This window comes from Bos indicus x Bos taurus, chromosome 17 (assembly GCF_003369695.1).
Source record: "Bos indicus x Bos taurus breed Angus x Brahman F1 hybrid chromosome 17, Bos_hybrid_MaternalHap_v2.0, whole genome shotgun sequence".
Classification (NCBI taxonomy): Eukaryota; Metazoa; Chordata; class Mammalia; order Artiodactyla; family Bovidae; genus Bos; species Bos indicus x Bos taurus.
Genome location: NC_040092.1, coordinates 56,540,683 through 56,562,087, shown reverse-complemented (window position 1 = coordinate 56,562,087; position 21,405 = coordinate 56,540,683). Strand labels below are relative to the sequence as shown.

General features: G+C 35.9%; 1 protein-coding gene across 4 annotated transcripts in view; it reads right to left on the bottom strand.

The window, feature by feature from the left end:
- IL15 (interleukin 15) overlaps nucleotides 1–21,405 on the bottom strand; it is a 93,102-nt gene that overhangs the window by 43,568 nt on the left and 28,129 nt on the right. The window contains exon 1 of one of the 4 annotated variants that reach the window (XM_027567413.1): nucleotides 18,613–18,734. The exons of the other annotated variants lie outside the window; for them this stretch is intronic. The gene's annotated coding sequence lies outside the window, so the exon portion shown is untranslated. Of the gene's footprint in view, nucleotides 1–18,612; nucleotides 18,735–21,405 lie in introns of those variants that run through there. 4 annotated transcript variants of the gene reach the window in all.

The following is a 21,405-nucleotide window of genomic DNA, read 5'->3' as shown; positions in this document are numbered from 1 at the left end:
GACACGCGCTGACAGAATGGCAGAGTAAAAAGAAAATAAAACCAAAAGAAAAACAGATAAACAGCTGTTTCCCCTTGCACGAAGGCATCACTGCAAACATATCATAGTAAAGGTTCTTGCATTGTGAGAAGTCTTTTTGTTCCCTACATACTGAACGGCAGCATGAATGGTTTTGCTCTGTTTGGGTTGCTATTTTCCAAACTTTATTACCAGAAAAATCATTCCCTAGATGCATGTTGCTCATAATATTCTCCCCTCTAGGGAGGGAAGTTATAGCTCAGACCCCATTTCTAATTTAACCGTTCACTTAATTTTCTTTAACAGTTTAAAATGTCCTGTGGATGCTATGACTTGGGCCATCAATTTGGGAGAGAGCCTGTCAGAATGACATTAGTATTTCATACAACATATTTCACAAAGAAAGGCAAAAACAATTTTGCTAAGACAATATGTGATAACTATTCTGGCTCTGGTCTGCTATTATGATGCCTGTGTCTCAATATTTTGGTAATTTATCCTAGATAGCAGGAATATGAATGTCTCTTTAAAGTGAGAATAATTATGCATAGCTTGTAACCAAATAATCAAATAATCAGTATAAAAGATATGTCTTGTGAAATGCAGAAAAGGCAAAAAAAAAATAAATAAAAGAAAGAGAAAATGAAACACTTGAGAAGAGCAGAGCATGCACAACTGGAAGCTAAGAAAGAGTTTCATTGTGTGAAGAAAGAAAAACAATCCTATAACTTGATTAAGTATGTCGGGCGCCATGCACTTTCCAATCAATTTTACTATTATAGTAGTCACACACCCAACTCCTACAGAAATGGAAATAAAAATAAACAAATGGGACCTAATTAAATTTTACAAAATAGTCACAAACATTCATCTGTAAATTTTCTTCATATGTTTTGCTGAGATCCAACAAAGTCTAGGTAGTCAAACCAAAATAAATTGAAAATCTCTAGCAATTTGGAAACTAGCCAAAGTAGGTTATTCATTTTATAGTTGGGACAATGAGGTCCAGACATGTCTACTGACTTGTCCCAAATTACTTAATTACTGAGTAAATAATAATTATTAAAATAATTATTATTATGGAAATCCAGAATGCACACTGTTTCACATATAAACTATACTGCTCCTAATACAACTGAGCTGGTTCCCACAACTGTGAAGCTGGATCCAACCTCTAAATCATGGGGGGAAAAATAGATTCTCTCATTGTCTTAATGGGGAGAAAAAACAAGATTCAAAAGCAGTCAACAAAGAAATCAGTAGTACTCTCAGAAAAAGTTATACTCAATAGCCTAAGTAGTATATATCACATATTCAATATAACACTATGTGCTGTATATGTGTGTGTGTGTGCACCAGATCAAACATTCTACTCCATGTGGTCTCTAGTTAATGGTAGCTTGGTATCCTCAAGAGTGGGAATTTTCTTCATTGACTTTATATTTTTTGCAGTTCCCTTAGCACACTCTTAAAGGAATTATAGTCATTCAATTCAATTACCTCTGAAAAGAATATGAATAAAAAAGAAAAACTACAATTGCACTCTGATTTCCAAAAGAAACTGAAATGAGTTTGACTCAGTTAATCAAGTCTTTAAAGTGCATTTATAAGATAAGCAGAGAGGAGACAGGGTGCAAGCAGAAACCACAGCTTGAAATACAATAGGGTGGATTAAACCGATGCTCAGTGCAAATCACAGAAATATCCAGAGCATAACAAAACCCAATTTATGTTACTCCTGACCATCTGGATATCCTACTCTATAGGACCAGTGCTCATGCAATGCTTGTGCTGGCACCCTCTAATGCAGTACTTTTCACAGCAGTATGTGGAACCAACACAGTCTGGCTATGTAGCAATAATGTTGGTTCCCAAAGTCCCCGTGTATAAAACCAGGCCCTCTGATGAACGTGCTATGGGGACCAAGTTCTGTAGTTCAACCAAATCCAGGCTTGCCCAACTCAGTCAATTACTATTTTGAGGAACAGGGCATGACAAGCAAAATTATATACCTCACCCCGGCCCCCTACCAAATCCTACCTTAAAATGTGCATATGATGAGGTATTACCCCTGTTATATGGAGATGTTATATAGCACAGTTGACCTTAATAGGGAGATTATATGAGGGGAAGTGGGCAAGGAGGACAACTAATTTAATCACATGAGCTCAGAACTTTTTCTGGATGGTGGCACAGAGGGATGCCAGAGAGATTCAAGTCATGAGAAGGACTACACAGTGCCTTTGCTGGTCTCATGATGAAGGGAGTCATGTAAGAAGGAATACGGGTGGTTTTTAGGACTAGTATGTAGACCCTGCTGACAGCCATCAAGGAGACAAGGACCTCACTCGTACAACCACGGGAATTGAATTATGCTCACAACGAATTATGCTGAATAATTAAATTTAACTTACATGCTTGGCAATGGATGTTTTTGGAGTTTCAAAGCCTCCACATAAAAGCCCAGCCTGGAAAACACCTTGATTTCTATCTTGTGAGACCCTGAGTAAAATACCCAGTCAAGCTTGTATGGACTTCTGTTCGACATAACTGTGATATAATTAATGGATGTTATTTTAAGCCCATAAGTTTGTAATGATTTGTTACACAGCATAGAAAACTACCAAAGATGACAATATAAATCATAAGAAGTTGTAATGAGGAGTAAAGAGATGATGCACACAATAAACCTAGCAAAGTAATTAGCATGCAATAAGAAATTAAGAAGCAATTAATGTACTTTTAAATATTTTATTTTATGACATTTCAAAGATAACTGTCACATTTTTGAAGTCAACCATTCTGAAATCCCCTGCAAAATTCTTTGGCTATTATTTCTGCCAAGACCATCAATACCTTAAACAGACTTAACAGGTGTAATTAAAATGAAATGTCATGTGAGATAACACATTAAATTAATCAGATGATTCACAAAGTACATTTGAAAATCATTTTGGCTCATTTGTATTTTCATCCTATACATGCTCCAATTCATTAGAGCATAGAAAATAACAATAATTTTTTTTTTAAAGATATCTTTAAACAAGATTAGAATCCTGATAAATAAAGTCACAAGTGCTCTAGGTTCTGGTTCACTATTACAATAAAGAACAACTGAAGAATTACCTGAAACCTGTGCAAGGCTAATGTCAACTTTAGCAAAACTCTCTCAATTTTAGGACCCAAACAAGAAAGATTAAGCGCCTTGTGAATGCTCAATTTGCTTACATGGTTTGACTAGTCAAAATAACGCATAGTTATGAAAGTGGAAATGTGGCTTGAGAGAAAAGAGCAGAAAATTAATTATGTTGGAATATTAGGAATAGGATAAGAAATGAGAGTACTCTGAAGGAAGATAAACCATGTAATAAAGTTAGAAAGAAACTAGAATACTTTGAAAGACGATAAACCATATAGTAAGATTAAAAATAAAGTGAATCTATGAGACTACTGTCAGGATGACAGCAAAATATTACATATATATGACACAAATGGCCATGAGTTAAGGAAAAGACATTACACGGTGACCAAGGGGCAATTCGACAAGACGATAAAACATTTGTAAATATTTATCCACCAACATAGGAGCACCTAAATGTATAAAGCAAATATTAATGTACCCAAGGGGAGAAAAGGAAAAAAAAAAATACAATAATAGCAAAGGACTTAACATCCCAACGATATCAATGGGTAGATCATCCAGACAAAAAATCAATAAGGAAACCCTTGATTTAAACTACATGTTAGGTCAGTCATCCGACCTAACAGACATATACAAAACATTCTATCCAAAAGTAGCAGAATATATAAAAGTCAAAAGATAAGAAATTGTGTTCATCTTTAAGATAAATAAAAGACATTCCCTATCATGAGAGACTATAATCAATAAATATAATTTGTTTTCCCTGCCAATATGAACATATATATCAATAATTACTTTAAGTGTAAATGGATTAAATGCTCTAACCAAAAGACACACACTACCCGAATGGATACAAAAATAAGACTTATATATATGCTGTCTGCAAGAGACCCACTTCAGACCTAGAGACACATACAAACTGAAAGTGAGATGATGAAAAGAGACATTCCATGCAAATGAAAATCAAAAGAAAGCCAAAGTAGCAATTCTCATATTAGACAAAATATACCTTAAAATAAAGAATATTATAAGAGATAAGGAAGGATATTACATAATGATCAAGGGATCAGTACAAGAAGAAGACATAACAATTGTAAACATTTATGAACCAAACATACAAGCACCTCAGTACACAAGGCAAACTCTAACAGACACAAGAGGGGGAATAGACAGTAACACAATAATAGTAGGGAACTTTAACACCCACTTACACCAATGGACAGATCATCAAAACAGAAAATAAAGAAACACAAGCCTTAAATGACATATTACACCTAATTAGATCTAACTGATATCTTCAGGACATTCCATCCAAACGCAGAAGAACACATTTTCTTTTCAGGTGCACACAGAACATTCTCTAGGAGAGATCACATCTTGGGTCACAAATCAAGCCTTGGTAAATTTAAGAAAAACTGAAGTCAAATCAAGCATCTTTTCTGACCACAACACTATGAGACTAGATATCAATTATAGGGAAATATATATATATATATATATATATATATATATGTATATATGTAAAATACAAACATATTGAGATTAACCAATGCATTTCTAAATAGCCAACAGGTTACTGAAAAAATAAAATGGGAAATAAAACAAATTTCTAGAAACAAATGATAATGAAAACACAATGATTCAAAACCTATGGGATGCAGCAAAATCAGTTCTATGAAGGAAGTTTATAAAAATACAATCCAACCTCAAGAAACAAGAAAAACATCAGATAGATAACCTGACCTTACACCTAAAGCAACTGGAAAAAAGAAGAACAAAAGAACTCCAGAAGGAAATAAATCATAAAGTTAAGAGCAGAAATAACTGAAAAAGAAATGAAAGAAACAATAGCAAAGATCAATAAAACTAAAAGTTGGTTCCTTAAGAAGATAAACAAAATTGACAAACTCAAAAAAAAAAAAAACAACAACAACAACAAAGGGAGAAGACTCTAATCAACAAAATTAGGAATGAAAAAGGAAAGATTACAAAAGACAATGCAAAAATACACAGGATCATAAGAGGGGTAGGATGGGATGGGAGGTGGGAGGGAGGTTCAACAGAGAGGGAAATATGCATACCTACAGCTGATGCATGTTGATATATGGCAGAAACCAACACAGCATTGCAAAGCAATTATCCCTCAATTAAAAATTTTAAAAAGCAAGGAGACTAAACAGCTGGAAATGACATTAAAACAGAAATGACATGAAAACTACTCAGCTCTGCTCAGTTGCTCAGTCATGTCTGACTCTTTGTGACCCTTCAGGCTATAGCCCACTAGATTCCTCTATCCAGCGGGATTTTTCAGGCAAGAATACAGGGGTGGGTTACCATTCCCATCTCCAGGTGACCTTCCCAACCCAGGGATCAAACCCAGTCTCATCCATTGCAGGAAGATTCTTTTACCCACTGAGTCATTGGGGAAGCCATTAAAACTATTAGATTAAAAAATAAAACAAAATTGCTCCCCATCTCCACTCTATTATCTCTAAGCCTTAACTATACACTGAAATAAAAGGAAAATTGAATTAAAATATATTTCTCTTTTTGTTATGAAGGAATAAAAATGACAGCTAGTAAAAGGTAGGACTTATTTCTATTGTTAAACCACTGAAGATCAACTAATGGGATGTAAAATTCAAATTAGTAGATTTTACTCATATACAGATATAACCTTTACTCATAATGAATGCATAAGTCAGAAGAAGCTGCAATATTTCCTTTATCTTATTTCATATAATTATTTACTAGTAATGATTACCAAAATAAAAAAATACAACTGTCAGTCTCTGTATATAGAAAGATTTTATCAAAGGTGAAATGAAAACTCATCATATTGCAAAGATGGCCACAACAATCCCTTCATCCCTGTGCCTTTGTGCAATGTAATGTCACTTCTCCTTCCATGGAGGGATGGAATCTCTTTTCTGTCCCATTAACCTGGGCTGGACCTATCTCTATAACTTGCTGAGCTTGAGAAGATTGGCAAAAATAAAAAGGAATTTCCAGGGCTAGGTTGTAGGAAACCATGCCTCTCTGTTTTCTCTATCTTTGAATGCTTCCACTGTCATGAAAGAAAATCCAGCTAGACTGCTAAATGAAATGAACATATATACAGAAAAACTCAGATCACAGCCAGCCCATGGACCCAGACATGTGAGTGAGGAATCTTGAGGAAGTCCAGACAAGACCAACAGAGAAACTGACCAGTCAACAAGCAGAATTGTAAGAAATAATAAAGTACTGTGGCTTTAAGTCCACTAATTTTGGATAATTTGTTACCTAGCAATAGATAACTGATTCACCATATACATATTTATAAATTGTAAGATTTAGAAAATATGAGTTAGTAATCTCTAGTCAATAAATCTCAGCCTATAATGTTAAACCATCTAACTTTCTACAGCACTTTGCAGTACTTTTCACAACCTAATTTTTCCCCTAACCATAACCGTATGAGCTAGTTATTATTAATATCCAGACGTAAAGAAGAGAAAACAAAGGCTGACTAGTTTACTTAGCTAAAACTGTGCCCACAAAACTAAATATCCTCACTAATCTGTGATCTTCTTTAGGTAGGGGATGTCTTACTCATCTTTGAATCTCAAGCACATGCAAGATGACAAACATAAAGAAGGAAATTTTTAAAAGGTTGGATGGATGGATGGTGGGGTGGATGGATGGATAAATGGATGAATAAATCAACCCGTTACTTCCTCTGCTCTTATAAATATTTTTAAATGCACAGCCCATCCAAAGTCTTTCTTTGTTAGGTGTTTTGGCTATTTTTCACTTGAGTTAGTAATAGATAGCTTCTATTCCTGATTGTCTCCTTGTAAGTAAAACCTAATATATCAATGTTTTTCTCAAAACTTAGTACCTAAAACTAAACACAATATTGAATTTATCTAAAACTCCTTTCTATAATCCGAATTCTGCATCTATAAGAAAGCAATGCTTTGTAAATTTCAAAAGTTTATCCGAAATAAGGTATCACGCTAAAGAAAACAAATAAAATAATGTCTTGGTTCTAATGGGATGAGATTGAATCTCTCTAGAAATCTGTTGTAAGAAGCAAAATTCCTTAGTTAAACTTAAGATCAATAAAACTCAGTCAGGAAAATATAATTATTCTCTTGTGATCTACTTGAATTGAGGGAATAAATGGACTCATTTATTTTAGCTAGTTTAAGAGGCTTCTTTAAGCTGTGCCATTGATTTTGGTTAATTTAGATAGAATTAAAGAACTCAAGTTGTTTTATTAAATGCTTTTTATAATGCATTTATTTTGGTCAGTTTTAAAAGATTATAACACTCTTTAATCCCATGGTTAAAACATAAATAATCCCCAATCCTTGATGCCAAGTGCAGCTAGCTACAATTATGTGCTGTTTTGTTCTATCATTTACCATCATGGTCTCATAAACCAAATGTAAGCCAAACTTTACATTAATTTCTTTAGAATTATGAACTTAAGAATTTTCAGAAACTATTATGTTAATTCTAAAAATTTTTTTAAAAGTCTATATTAATTTTGGGCTTCCCGGGTGGCACTAAGGGTAAAGAACCAGCCTGCCAATGCAGGAGATGTAAGAGATGTGGGTTTGATCTCTGGGTTGGGAAGATCTCCTGGAGGAGGGCATGGCAACCCACTTCAGTAATGACTTTTCAAAACATATATATGCTAAAGATTAGGAAATCTAGATTTCTAGCCCAGACATGTCTGCCATCATTCTGTTCTCTGACAATAAATTATAGCAGGGGTTTTGGGAAATATGGCTTGATGGGGAAAATCAGGTTGAAGCTTCTGTTCTACATTTTAAAATTAGTAAAAAAAAAAAAAAAAAAATTTAAAAAAGAAGACTATATAACAGAGACAATAGTTGTCCCACAACAATTAAAATATTTGACCCTTTACACAAAAAGTTTGATCGCCATCAATGGTATTTCCACCCAAATAGGGTATCACTTTCTCAAACTTCTGCTGAGACAACACCTTCTGCTAACTTTTCATTCAACTTGCTTCAACCATGACCCCTGGCTCAGAAGCACCTATTGCCAGAGCCTCCCTCTGAGCCCCAATAACCATTTCTATGCTTTTGAGCTTCACCACTGCTATTTTCAACAACTTAGTCGAAACTTGCATCACCTTAAGGCTGAATTCCCACAACTATAATCTCTGTTTCACTCTTTAATTCTGCTGTCTGTGCCTCTAATGGGTTAATTTAAAACAACAACTTTATTATCATCATAGATCACTTAAACTGTATCAGGTTTTCCATTGCTTACTATTGTCTGTATAAATTATACGGCATTATTCGAGTTTATGGTTGCTGAGGGGCAGAGATAGGTAGGGAGCTTGGGATGGTCATGTACACACTGCTATATTTAAAATAGATAACCAACAAAGGACCTGTTATATAGCACATGGATCTCTGCTGAATGTTCCGTGGCAGCCTGGATGGGAGAGGGGTTTGTGGGGAGAGTGGATACATGTATATGTATGGCCGAGTCCCTTTACTGTTCACTTGAACTATCAACATTGTTAACTGGCTATCCACCGATAAAAAACAAAAAGCTGAAAAAAGAAAAAGGAAAATAAACCCCAGGTAAAAGTACCTATTCAGGAGTTGAGATCTTATAGGACAGAGGTACAGCCATAAGAGGAGTTTACAAAGAAAAGTTTACAAAGGAGTTTACGAAGAAGTCTGAATGACTTAAAGAGTTTCTTTAATAAAAGGAAAAGTTTCTTTAAAGATAATAAATAAATTATATAGCACTTTCAAAGTCCTACATAACCAGACACCTGCATTTTTAACTTTATTTTCCAATTAAATGGTGGCCAATAAAAAGTTGCAAGGGGTGTAGCTCAGTGGTATATTGCATGCTTTGCATGTACGAGGCCCCAGGTTTAACCCCCACCTCCTCCATCTGTGTACTTTGGGCTTCTCTGATGGTTCAGTGGTAAAGAATATGCCTGTAATGCAGGAGACACAGGAGATGAGGTTCAATCACTGGTTGGGAAGATCCCCTGGAGGAGGAAATGGCAACCCACTCCAGTATTCTTGTCTGAAAAATCTCATGGACAGAGGAGCCTGGTGGGCTCCAGTACAATGGGTCACAAAGAGACGGACAAGACTGAGCAACTTAGCACACACAAATAAGAAGTCACTTACCTACCTTCAGTTAGACTCTTCACTTTATTGTATTCTACTTATGCTCTCCATCTTCGAATATATAAAAGAAGAATTTTTAAACTATTATTTAAAATCATAATAAAAGAATAATTACTAACAAATATCAAGTACTGACTACTTAGTTACTGTTCTAAGCTATTACAATTACATAATATGAACCAATTTTTTTGTTACAACAACTTTGTAAGGAAAGGATTGTTACAATCATCATTCTAAAGTTAAGAAATCTGAGGAACAGGGATTCCTGGTCCAAAGTTACACAGCTAGTAAGTGTCAGCACCAGGGCAGGAAAGCAGGAAGGCTGGCTTGCTTCCTTACACCTGCTCCTCTCAGAATTAAACTAATGTCACCTCCTGTTTGGAAAATTCCTACCACTTGGCTCTCCTGAGGCTCCTTGAAAATGAAAGTGGGTATAAATAGAGTTTCTTTTACAGTAGAAGTAGAAAGAGACGGGTAGAAAATTCTCAAGATCAGAAAGATGTGATCCAAGTGAATGCTTCAGCCAGGACGGAGAGAAAGCGAAAACAGGTAGGAGACGACAGATGCGAGATAAACTCTCCACTGAGGGATCAGTACCCTTGGTGGAGTGGGTTGACAGTACATTTGGTGACAAGGCTTAGTCCTGGCTCATGCTTTGGAATTCCTGATGGATATCAACAAAAAGGGTACCCCCACTAAACAGGCAGCCAAATGTGATAGAAAAATAAAGGTGGGGGTTAACTAGGCAGAGAGGACTGAATTTAACACACCCAAGCCTCCTCACTGGAAGAGATCCAGAAGTTTCTGCCAAAACCCACAAAAGAATGGTGAGGATAGCTAAGGAGACAGCCATACTTGTATGGGAGAGGCAGTGGTGAGGTGACATAAAGGAAGATAAGCCAATTAAAGCAGAGACAGTTTAAAAGCATTGCCTGAATAGGTAGACCGAGGCTCAGAGGATCTGCAGGAGCTATCTTGCAAAAGGTCCTCCATTGGACTTCCCTGGTGTCGAGTGGTAAAGAATCCACTGGTCAATGCAGGGGACATGGGTTCAACTGCTGGACCGGGAACCCACATGCTATGGAGCAACTAAGCCCCTGAGCCACAAGTACTGAGCCAGCACTCTAGAGCTGGTGCCCCGCAGCAAGAGAGGCCATCACGACTAGAGAGCAGCCCCTGCTCGCTGCAACTAGAGACAGCCTGTGGGCAGTAACCGAGACCCAGGGTAGCCAAAAGTAAATGAACAAACAAACAAAATTTTTTAAATGGTTTAAATTTAAAAAAAGGATCCTTCATTCCAAAGAAAATATTTCTTAACAAGGATGTGCCTACATTTCCTGGCATATGTAGTACTAAGTATTACCTCTATCACAAAATCAATAATTTAACAAGTTTTAATAAAACCACAAAGTGTTTTAACCACAATTATACAATATGTATTAATAAAAGGTATACCTCCTTTCTGCACATTTTAATGCACAAATTATAGTTCTGTAACATAAGTTTACTACTACTCACAGTAGACAAATCTCCACTGCCTCATAAAAAATGTTAAGATTTCAGGTGAGGTTTCCACAGAATATTAAAATAATCACCTGTATAAGAAAATTAGAATTAAGATAAGGTAAAGATAAAATGGGGCTTCCCAGGTGGCAATAGTTAGTGGTAAAGAACCCAACTGCCAATGCAGGAGACATAAGAGACGCAAGTTCCATCCCTGGGTCAGGAAGATCCCCTGAGGAGGGGATTGCAACCCACTCCAGTATTCTTGTCTGAAGAAACCCATGGATAGAAGAGCCTGGCGGGCTACAGTCCATAGGGTAGTAAAGAGTCAGGCAGGACTGAAGCACACATGCAGAAGATGAATAAGTAAGCTTACTAATAGTAAAATAGATAGCAATAGACTGGCAGTGAGGTTCATGCTTATATATATTGTGACTAGCCCTCCATACATATGGGCAGATGACTAACTAGTCAGAGTATTTTGACAACTTCTTGAATATTATGCACATTAGGACACCAAGACAAAAATAAACATGCTCCACCTTATGAGAACTTAAACATCTCAAGAATTAGTATCTAACTCAACTCCACCCTTCCTTCCTGAATAAACAGAGCCTTGAAAAGCAGAAGACAAACTTATTTCTTAATCTTGCTGACTAGAAGAAGCAAATACATTTTTTTTTGAAGGTGAGTGACTTAGTAAGAGTGGTGTTCTGAGAAAATAGGGTATGAATTAAACCATACAACAACGGCTGTGTCCATTTTACAAACGATAAAGCTGTGAGTAGCATTAGCTAGCCTGCGTTTGATACAGTGCTCCTAAGTGCTAGAGCTGGGCTTCAAATTCTAATAGTGTCCCACAATGCAGTTCACAAAATTCAGCATCCATTCTCCTAAAAAAAAGTAATTCTTAATAAAAGGAATAGAATAGTTACTTCTTAACCTAATCAAGTCTTCTTTAAACTAATACCAACTTCTAACCTACTAACAAATCACTGTGTCCCCACTGTATTCAGGACTAAGAATAAGATACCCTGGTGGCTATTCTTTGGAACTTTTTTTGGAATTTCTGATTAATAAAGTATAAAAAATAAGAAATTCTAGTTACAACTACTCAAAAAAATAAGACCATCACTTTTATAAATTCAACAAGCATTTAATACAACAAAGCTAAATACAGTACTTGAGGTATCACAGACTGAAACGGCAAGTTCTTTAAGATGGTTTGGAGCAAAACAAATGATAAATAAAAACTGAATAACCATAATTTTCATATTCATCATTCTATATGTTAGCAATATGTAGAGGAAATTATATAACTCACATTATTGACAGAAGTGTACAATTAGGATAAATATGATAAAAACTATATTAGAACTACATAAAAATCAATAAAGCTAAACCAAAAAGCAAAAAAGACAAATAATTTGAGAAGTATACTTTATTCCTGGATAGAAACACTATGTGTTACAGAGATATTTTTCCAAATTATTTCGTAGGAAATGAAATTGACATTACAATCTTTACACTCATCTCAGAAAAACCTACTAGTGAAAGCAGTGAGAATAATTTTGAAGTAGAAAAGTAATAAAGAGGAACCAGACCTAATAGGTGTGAAACAAATATATAAAAGCCTAATTTGGGGATAGGATTTAAAGCAATTTTTAAAAAATTCAACAAAATAAAATTGATAGAGTTGACAAAATAAAAATAATATTTCTATAAGTTAATGTGCAATAAACCAAATGAAAGGGTAAACAGTTAAGAAAAGTGAAAAAAAAATACTAAAATGTACTTGTTCCTTATATTTTTAAAGGATTATAAAATTTGGTAAGAAAAACAAAAATATCTCTAAATATAAATAACAAAGATCATTGCAGTAAAAATACAAACAACAAATGAACACTTTATGGAATCCAGTATCTACAGTAATCAAGAAAGCAAATTAGACTCAAATGCATTTCTTACTTTTCAAATCTGGGAAAAAAGTTACATTTTATTGACATTAGGAAATGATCACTATGTATGCATATGTCAAATTATAACGTTGTACAGCTGAAACTTATGTAATTAAAAAATTACAGTTTGTTATATTTTTTATAAAAGTAATGTACATAGTTGAAAAACAAAACAAAAAGAAAAGATATTCATTTTAGAAACTGTACCTTGATTCCTGTCCCTGGTCACCTGTTTTCCCTCCACCTTCCTGCCTTGATTTAGGCAAACATTTTTAGTTCTTGCAAATACTTAAAAGTTTCCTTATGAAATGCAAGCAAATTTAGTAATATATACTTATATTTCCACATTCCTCAAATAAACTTAAATAACAAGCAGCACTTCACATGAGGTTGAACATATTTTTTATGAATCAAAACACTATTTGTATTATTTATTTGACTGTAATGGGTCTTTGTTGTTGAACGGGCTTTTCTCTAGTTGCAGAGAGTGGGGTCTACTCTAGTTGGTTAATGGGGCTCTCATTGCAGCAGCTTCTCTTGTTGCAGAGCACAGTCTCTACAGTGTTCGGGCTTCAGTAGCTGCGGCACGTAGGTTTTAGAGCACAGGCTCAGTATTTGTGGCACATGGGCTTAGCTGTCCTGTGGTATGTGGGATCTTCTTGAACCAGGAATCGAACCTGTGTCTCTTGTACTGGCAGGCAGATTCTTTACCATGGAGCCACCAGGGAAGCCCACTATTTGTATTTTTTAATGTTCATTTATCTTTGCTTACTTGGCTCAGTTGGTAAAGAATCTGCCTGCAGTGTGGGAGACCTGGGTTTGATCCCTAGGTCAGGAAGATCCCCTGGAGGAGGGCATGGCAACCCACTCCAGTATTCTTGCCTGGAGAATCCCATGGACAGAGGAGCCTTGCGGGCTACAGTCCATGGGATCACAAAGAGTTGGACACAAGTTAGGGACTAACATGCTGTTCTGTGCTTTGTATTTAATTTAAGAGAGAAAACTCCTGGTCATTTGAGAGGCAAGTATTTTTTCCCTGCTTACCATTCTCCTTTAGAATTTCTCCAGAGTTTTTCTTTTGTTTTGGCTTGTATTTTGGCGAACCAAAGGATTTCTTTTAATGAGTCAGAGTTACCTTTTTTCTCTCTCTCTTTTAGATGCTGGAATTGAGCAATAGAAAATGTTCAGCTAGATTCCATTTTTCTTTTTAAGTATTTACCTTTTTGCTCTCTCTCTTTTAGATGCTGGAATTGAGCAATAGAAAATGTTCAGCTAGATTCCATTTTTCTTTTTAAGTATTAAGTCATTTACAAATAACAGCTTTACTTACACTTTTTAAAATTTCATACCTCAAATTCCTTTGCCTTTTTTGGTTCTGTTAACTAATATCTCTGGTACAACATCACTAGCAAGGGAGAGAGGTAAACACAATTATCTTGTTTGTTCTTTGAGCGTAAATAACAGAAGTACCTCTAGCATTTAGCCGTTATGTTTGTGTATACATATGTGTGAACATACAGTTTGTTGTTTTGTCATGGTAATAAAATGTTTGACTCTTTCTTTATTGAGATAGCTCTCTTTTTTAAAACATCCAGAATGGTTGCTAAATTTTATCAAATGAGTTGAAATTAACATATAATTTTTCCCTTAGATCAACTATTACGATGAAATATTTTAATCGACTTCATAATCTTTCATCCTGGAATGAACTTTACTTCATCATGAATACATAATTCCTTTAATGAGCTGCAAATAATTTTCTGAAAAGTTTTTCATTGATATTCATAAATAAAATTGAAAATAGTTTTCTTCTTGTGAAATTTTGAGCATATTTAGGTGTCAATGATAATCTCCCTTCACTAAAACAAGCTGAGTTTATATTCCTCTGGAAGGGTTTAAATCACACTGAAGTACTCTCTTCTTTTAAAAAATCATTAGATAGGGTGTAATATACAAATGATGCATACTGTAATATCTAGGTAACAATTAATATGTTGAGGTACAATTTTTAAAGATACATTTAATATTTAAGGGAAAAATAAAGAGTGAAATAATATTAATTAATAAATTAGTAGAGGAAATAAGGATAGCAAAAAATTCATTAATCTATATAAAGTCAAGAAAGGAAGGATAAAACTACATAAAGAGATGAGTCAAGTGGAAACAAATAGTAGGCTGGTAGATATGAATCCAACTATATCAGTAATTATATTAAATGAAAATGGACTAAATATGTAAAAGACTAGGATTGCCAGATTAAGTTAAAAACAAAAATGTAAAACAGCTACCTCTTGTTACAGGACACACACCTGTAATATAAGGACAATGTCAGGGTGAAATGGAGGGGAAAATATGTATCATGCAAAGACTGAAAAAAACAAGCTGGGGCAGCTCTACTAATGTTGGATAAAGCAGACTTGAAGGCTAGTCACTTACTAGAAAGATAGGCGGGCATTTCATACCCTGTAAAAGGTCCATCCACCAGGGGGATATCATGATAAAAAATGCAGCCTCCTAAAAATTATAGCTTTAAAGTTTATAAAGCAAAGCTAAGTAGAACTAGAGAAAAGAGAAAAAGGCAAATTCACCATCATCTGGGTGACTTTAAAATATCTCTCTCAAAAGCTAACAGAACAACAGAGAAACAAAATTCAAGGATAGAGTAGGCTTGAAAAAAAAAAAGCTTGATCTACCTGACATGTATGATGCATTATACCTCAAAATGGAAAAATTCACTCTTCTACTTCTGGAATATTTGCCAAAGGTGACCATGTGCTGGACCACAAAGCAAGTCATTATATTTAAAGAACTAAAATTATTCAGTGTTTATTATGGGATATAATTCTGGCTGTGAAATCAATAATAAACTCTTAGTTTATTTCCTCAATTCTCAACTGTGTGAAAAATAAACAATAGACTTCTTAAAGAACTCACGAATTCAAGCAAATAAAAAAGATATGACGTCATCATTAGGCACAGAAAAAGGATTCTAGTAAATGGTGCACTTCCAAGAAAGCAAGAGAAGGTAAAAATGGGCAGCCGCAGGGCAGGGGCGAGCCCCTAGAAGGAAGTGCCCAGGCAGGCTGGCCATTCTTAAGTGCACGGAGCTACACAAAGGGCACCTTTGCAGTCACCCCCAGGCAGAGGAAGGGGCAAGATTTGCAAGAATGTGTTACTAACTCCTACAACCCACGGGCAAAGATTAGCCAGACAGCCTGTTAACTTGCCGACATTTCCATCAGGAGGAAACCCCATGCAGGAAATCCAGGATGTGAGCTGGTAACCCACCCCACCTGTCACTGAAGGACACAGCCACTTCGTACAAATGCATTTCCTTCCTTTTTGAAAAATGTGCTTTCTGAGATCTGTCCGCTCACGGAGACAAAGAACCTTTCCCCGTTTCCCCTGGCAACGACTCCTTGCTCAGGCTCAGTACCCACACAGAACTGGGCTCTTTCTTTCCCATTGGTGATTGCTGACAAATGTCATCACAGGACCCCCTCCGTACTTCCATTTCTCTCAGTCCCTCAAGGAAACTTCCTGGCAAATGCTACCAGCCTCAGGTGCTTTAGTCTACAGCCCACAGGTTTGGATTTTACAGCTTTTCATTTTAGATTTTACAGCTTTTTCACTATCTGTGTTTTGTTTACACTTAGTTTGTGAGTCTTTCCCCAGTCCCATTCTATTAATACATGATTTCCAAGATGAGAATTACATTTGGTCCAATCCACTGCTCATCATGGAAGCGGGAAAGATTGCTTTAAAATTGTTAAATGTCAGCACTGAAGAGAATGTAGTGTCACCAAAACTCACAATGGGATGATGAAGACATAAATCTGTACATATTTTTTGGAATATGTCTGAAGTACCATTTATAACTTTAAACATTTGAATTTTCCTAATAAAAATTTCAAAAATCTGGTCACAGATTTATTAAAAAATATACTTACTGAAGTTTTCTTTTAATAACCACAAGTTAATGACATTATAATAGGTTACGGTATATTTAAATTGAAGTATTATATACACATGAAAAATAATATCAACTTATGTAATATCACAAGGAAATGTCACAGTTTGCTGTTAAACAAACAAGGTAAATTTTCAATATTTTTTATATCAACCATGTAGAAAAAAATAGCCCTGGAAAGAATCATGTAATAATCTGCCTCTTAGTTACTGCATTACTGGCAATGTTTCTCTCACTTTATACTTTTCTGTACTCTTCACTCTTATGATAGTGAGCACATGTTACTTTGATAATCAGAAAGATAACAAAACAAAAATCTTGAGACACTCTTCCACAGATAAGAACAGCTATTGCAGGCCTCCACAAACCATCAAAAGGGTTGTTTTTAAGGACCCCAAAGGACGCTGCTCTGCATTTTTATTAAGAATCCCTAAACTCAAGAAACCACCTGCTCAAAAACTAGGAATAAAAAATTCCAATAAACAGAAAGTACTTCTGTTATGACTTCAAAACAACTGAGGGGAATATCCTGCTTAATTTCTTGCATATTTCAAGTATGATTTCACTTAATGAAATTCCCCTGGTTTTTGCCCCAGAATTGATCATAATAGAATTTTTAAAATAACATGTTTATTCATTTTCATAATCAGTGACAATTTAGAGCTATGTTGCTGTGACAACAATGTCCCAAGTTCTATTCCTCAACATCCAAAGGACTCTCCAACGTCTTCTTTGAGCCTTCAGTGATAGCAACACATAAAATAAACACATAAAATGTGTTTATCTCTAAGATTATCAGTAAGTTGTTTCTCAAGTTTAGGGAATTCTTAATAAAGATTCTAGGAAACAGAGCAGTTTCAAAGAAACACATGAAGTTAGAAGATATGTCTTACTTTTTAGGTAATTACAAATGACATTTTCTTCATTCTTTTTCTTTCAATTTATATTTACTTTATTATTTTATTATGCCAGAAATGATTGCATAAGAAAGGAATTACTTTTTTCCCTCTTAGGATTCTTGTAAAGGGTTTCACTTTTCATAAACCCCTGTATTTACTCTACTGCATATTCTGATCTAAACACATGATACAGAAATTTTTCTAACAGAGTTATAACTGAAAGTAAAATTAAATCATGTGTTCACTTTATCAAAAAGAAGCTAGTTCCTTGGATTTCCATTTCTGTGACTTTATTTTGTTTAGTTCTTGAGACTACTTGATTTTACATCGCTCTCACTTTTCAAAAGTTTCAAATAGTCATTCTAGAACTCTAATCTATATTATTCTCTGATCTCCTTACCTTTGTAAAATCATTCAGAGATTGGATCGCTGTATTACCTTTATTATCTAATTCTAAGAACACTAGTTTCTTTAAAATTGACTTAATAATAGCAAAACGTGAGAGGCAGAATTTCTTCAACTAATATGCCAAGGGTTGGCAAACTGACCCACAGGCCAAATCTCACTTGCCATTTGTTAAGTTTTGTTAGGATAAAGCCATGCCCATCTATGTCTATACTTTCCCAATACTTTCAGTATATAGAGGAAGAGTTGAGTAGTTGCAAGAGACATAATTTGGCTTGAAAAGCCTAAAATATTTACTGTCTGGCTTTTTTCGGAAGAAAATTTGCCCACCTGTTATGTGCAATGTTCTCTGTCCTCAGAAAATGCTTTCAACCTTCTATGACAAATGGCATTTTAGTTTTTACTAAGATGCTCACTTCTTAAAAATCTCAGGTACATATATAATATCCGCTAGTTTGCCACATCTTCATTATTGTTAATTACATTATTACATAAATGGGTCTATACTGCATGATGTAATTCTTGAAACCTTACTTACATGACCTCCTATATGCTGGCTATCTGCTAACATTGACTTCTTGACTTCCTGTGACATCACCAACATGGCACATGATGAGACATTATTTTGAAGAGCCATGTGACCATATGTAGGAATGGATTCTGTAGGAGTCAAAGGCAGGATAAAGAGATTAAAAATTATGTACTGAATAATCTTCCCTTCCTTGAATTTATAATTACTTCTGCATCTCATGATGCTGGAAAAGACAGGAAGACTCATATGGAGAAAGCTTCAGAAGTCAATAGGAAGTTTTTAAAATTAATTGTCCCTGAAATCTTCAGTCTTCCTCATAATTTAACTCACATCCATGTTGAATATAGCTGCTTCATTTGGGAAAAGAAATAATCAGACATTATTTAAAAGGAAGATTTTTTTACTCTTGCCCTGGAACTGGTGATGAGAACCAAATATTGGGGATAAAGAAGCATTAAGCTGCCCTACATTCTAAAGAGAGTTTTGTAGCTATGTCTAGACACCTACTTCAGGGAGAATTCAGAGGCAGGCAAACCCTTACTCTACTTCTACTTCAACACCATCAGCTCCAAGATCCCACGACTGGTCCATATACAGAAGACTAAAATACTAGCATGGGAAGTGAGAGGCAATGATTGGAATCACCAGTCAGCAACATGACAGGAAGTTCTATGGGACTATACACAACAAGAGACACTGCGTTATAAACTGAGCTGTGTCTCACCAAAATTCTTGTGTTGAGGCCCTAGCCCCCATTGTAACGGCATTTGAAGATGGGGTTTGGAAGGTGACTAGGGTTAAATGAGGTTATAAGGGTGGGACCCTCATGATGGGATTAATATGGAGTTATGAGAAGTGGTATTAGAGCACTTGTTTCCTTCTGTCTCTACACCTCATGAGGACACAGCAAGAAGGCAGCCATCTGCAAGCCAGGAAGGGAGGCCTCCCCCAGGGAACTCAATCAGCTGGCATCTTCATCTTGTGCTGTACCCCCAGGGGAGGGATCTGAAAGGGCAGGAAAAGCCCAATTCTGGAACCTTCCATAGAGAACGTAACAATAACCTGTCCCTGTTAGCTCGGAAGGGAAGCGACAGCTAACAGGGTATAGCCTAGTTAAGTCAGGAGCCATCTGGTATGTCTGTCCTTCACCACCCTTTTGGCCCTCAACTTCCAGTGGTTAAAACCAGAAGGAGGTTAGAAGGCATGAAAATGTTGACCACACCCTCTTCCCTCAACTGGTTCCAGAGGCCTAACTTGAGCTGAGTGAACATCATCTGGAGATGAGACTGGAATTTTAAATGGATTAGACAATTCAATAATTGGAAGTGATCAAGATGCCACCTGATCTGACAATTTTGTGAATGGATACTTACAAATGGATTATGAGAGAAGCTGTACCTGAAACACGGAAGAGTCAGCATACCTAGGTCTTTGATACCACGTGTTATGAAGGAAAAAGGAAGAGGCAATGACTGTTCAACAAAGAGTAACTCATTTTGGATCACTTTAAGGCAAATTCCTATTCTATCATTTCTCCCACTTTCTAGAATTCACTTTTCAAGTTTATTCCCTTTCAAATTCCCTTTTTAACAATCTTTCACCTAATCCATTACTATTATATAACAATAAGAATAACAAGAATTCTTATGAAGCTTTTTGTTGAAAGAAAAAAAGATTTTTGAGAAAAATGTTTATTCAACTCGAAAGTTGATCTTAAGACACAGCCATTAACAAACCTTTCTCTCTCTTTCTCTGTCTCTCTCTCTCTCTTTTTTTTTTTTTTTGCTTTCTCCTCTACATCATGTTCATACAACAGCCAACTCCTTAGTTCTGGTTTTTCTTCCTACTTGTATTATCTGTATGCAGGTCAGGAAGCAACAGTTAGAACTGGACATGGAACAACAGACTGGTTCCAAATAGGAAAAGGAGTACGTCAAGGCTGTATATTGTCACCCTGCTTATTTAACTTCTATGCAGACTACATCATGAGATGGATGAAGCACAAGCTGGAATCAAAATTGCCAGGAGAAATATCAATAACCTCAGATATGCAGATGACACCACCCTTATGGCAGAAAATGAAGAAGAACTAAAGAGCCTCTTGATGAAAGTAAAAGAGGAGAGTGAAAAAGGTGGCTTAAAGCTCAACATTCAGAAAACTAAGGTCATGGCATCTGGTCCCATCACTTGATGGCAAATAGATGGGGAAACAGTGGAAACAGTGGCTGACTTTATTTTGGGGGGCTCCAAAATCACTGCAGATGGTGATTGCAGCCATGAAATTAAAGGACACTTACTACTTGGAAGGAAAGTTATGACCAACCTAGATAGCATATTCAAAAGCAGAGACATTACTTTGCCAACAGAGGTCCATCTAGTCAAGGCTATGGTTTTGCCAGTGGTCATGTATGGATGTGAGAGTTGGACTATAAAAAAGGCTGAGTTGATGCTTTTGAACTGTGGTGCTGGAGAAGACTCTTGAGAGTCCCTTGGACTGCAAGGAGATCCAACCAGTCCATCCTAAAGGAGATCAGTCCTGGGTATTTATTAGAAGGACTGATGCTGAAGCTGAAACTCCAATACTTTGTCCACCTGATGCAAAGAACTGACTCATTTGAAAAGACCCTGATGCTGGGAAAGATTGACGGCAGGCAGAGAAGGGGATGACAGAGGATGAGAGGGGATGGCATCACCAATTCAGTGGACATGAGTTTGGGTAGACTCCAGGAGTTGGCGATGGGCAGGGAGGCCTGGTGTGCTGCAGTCCATGGGGTCGCAGAGAGTCGGAAACGACTGAGT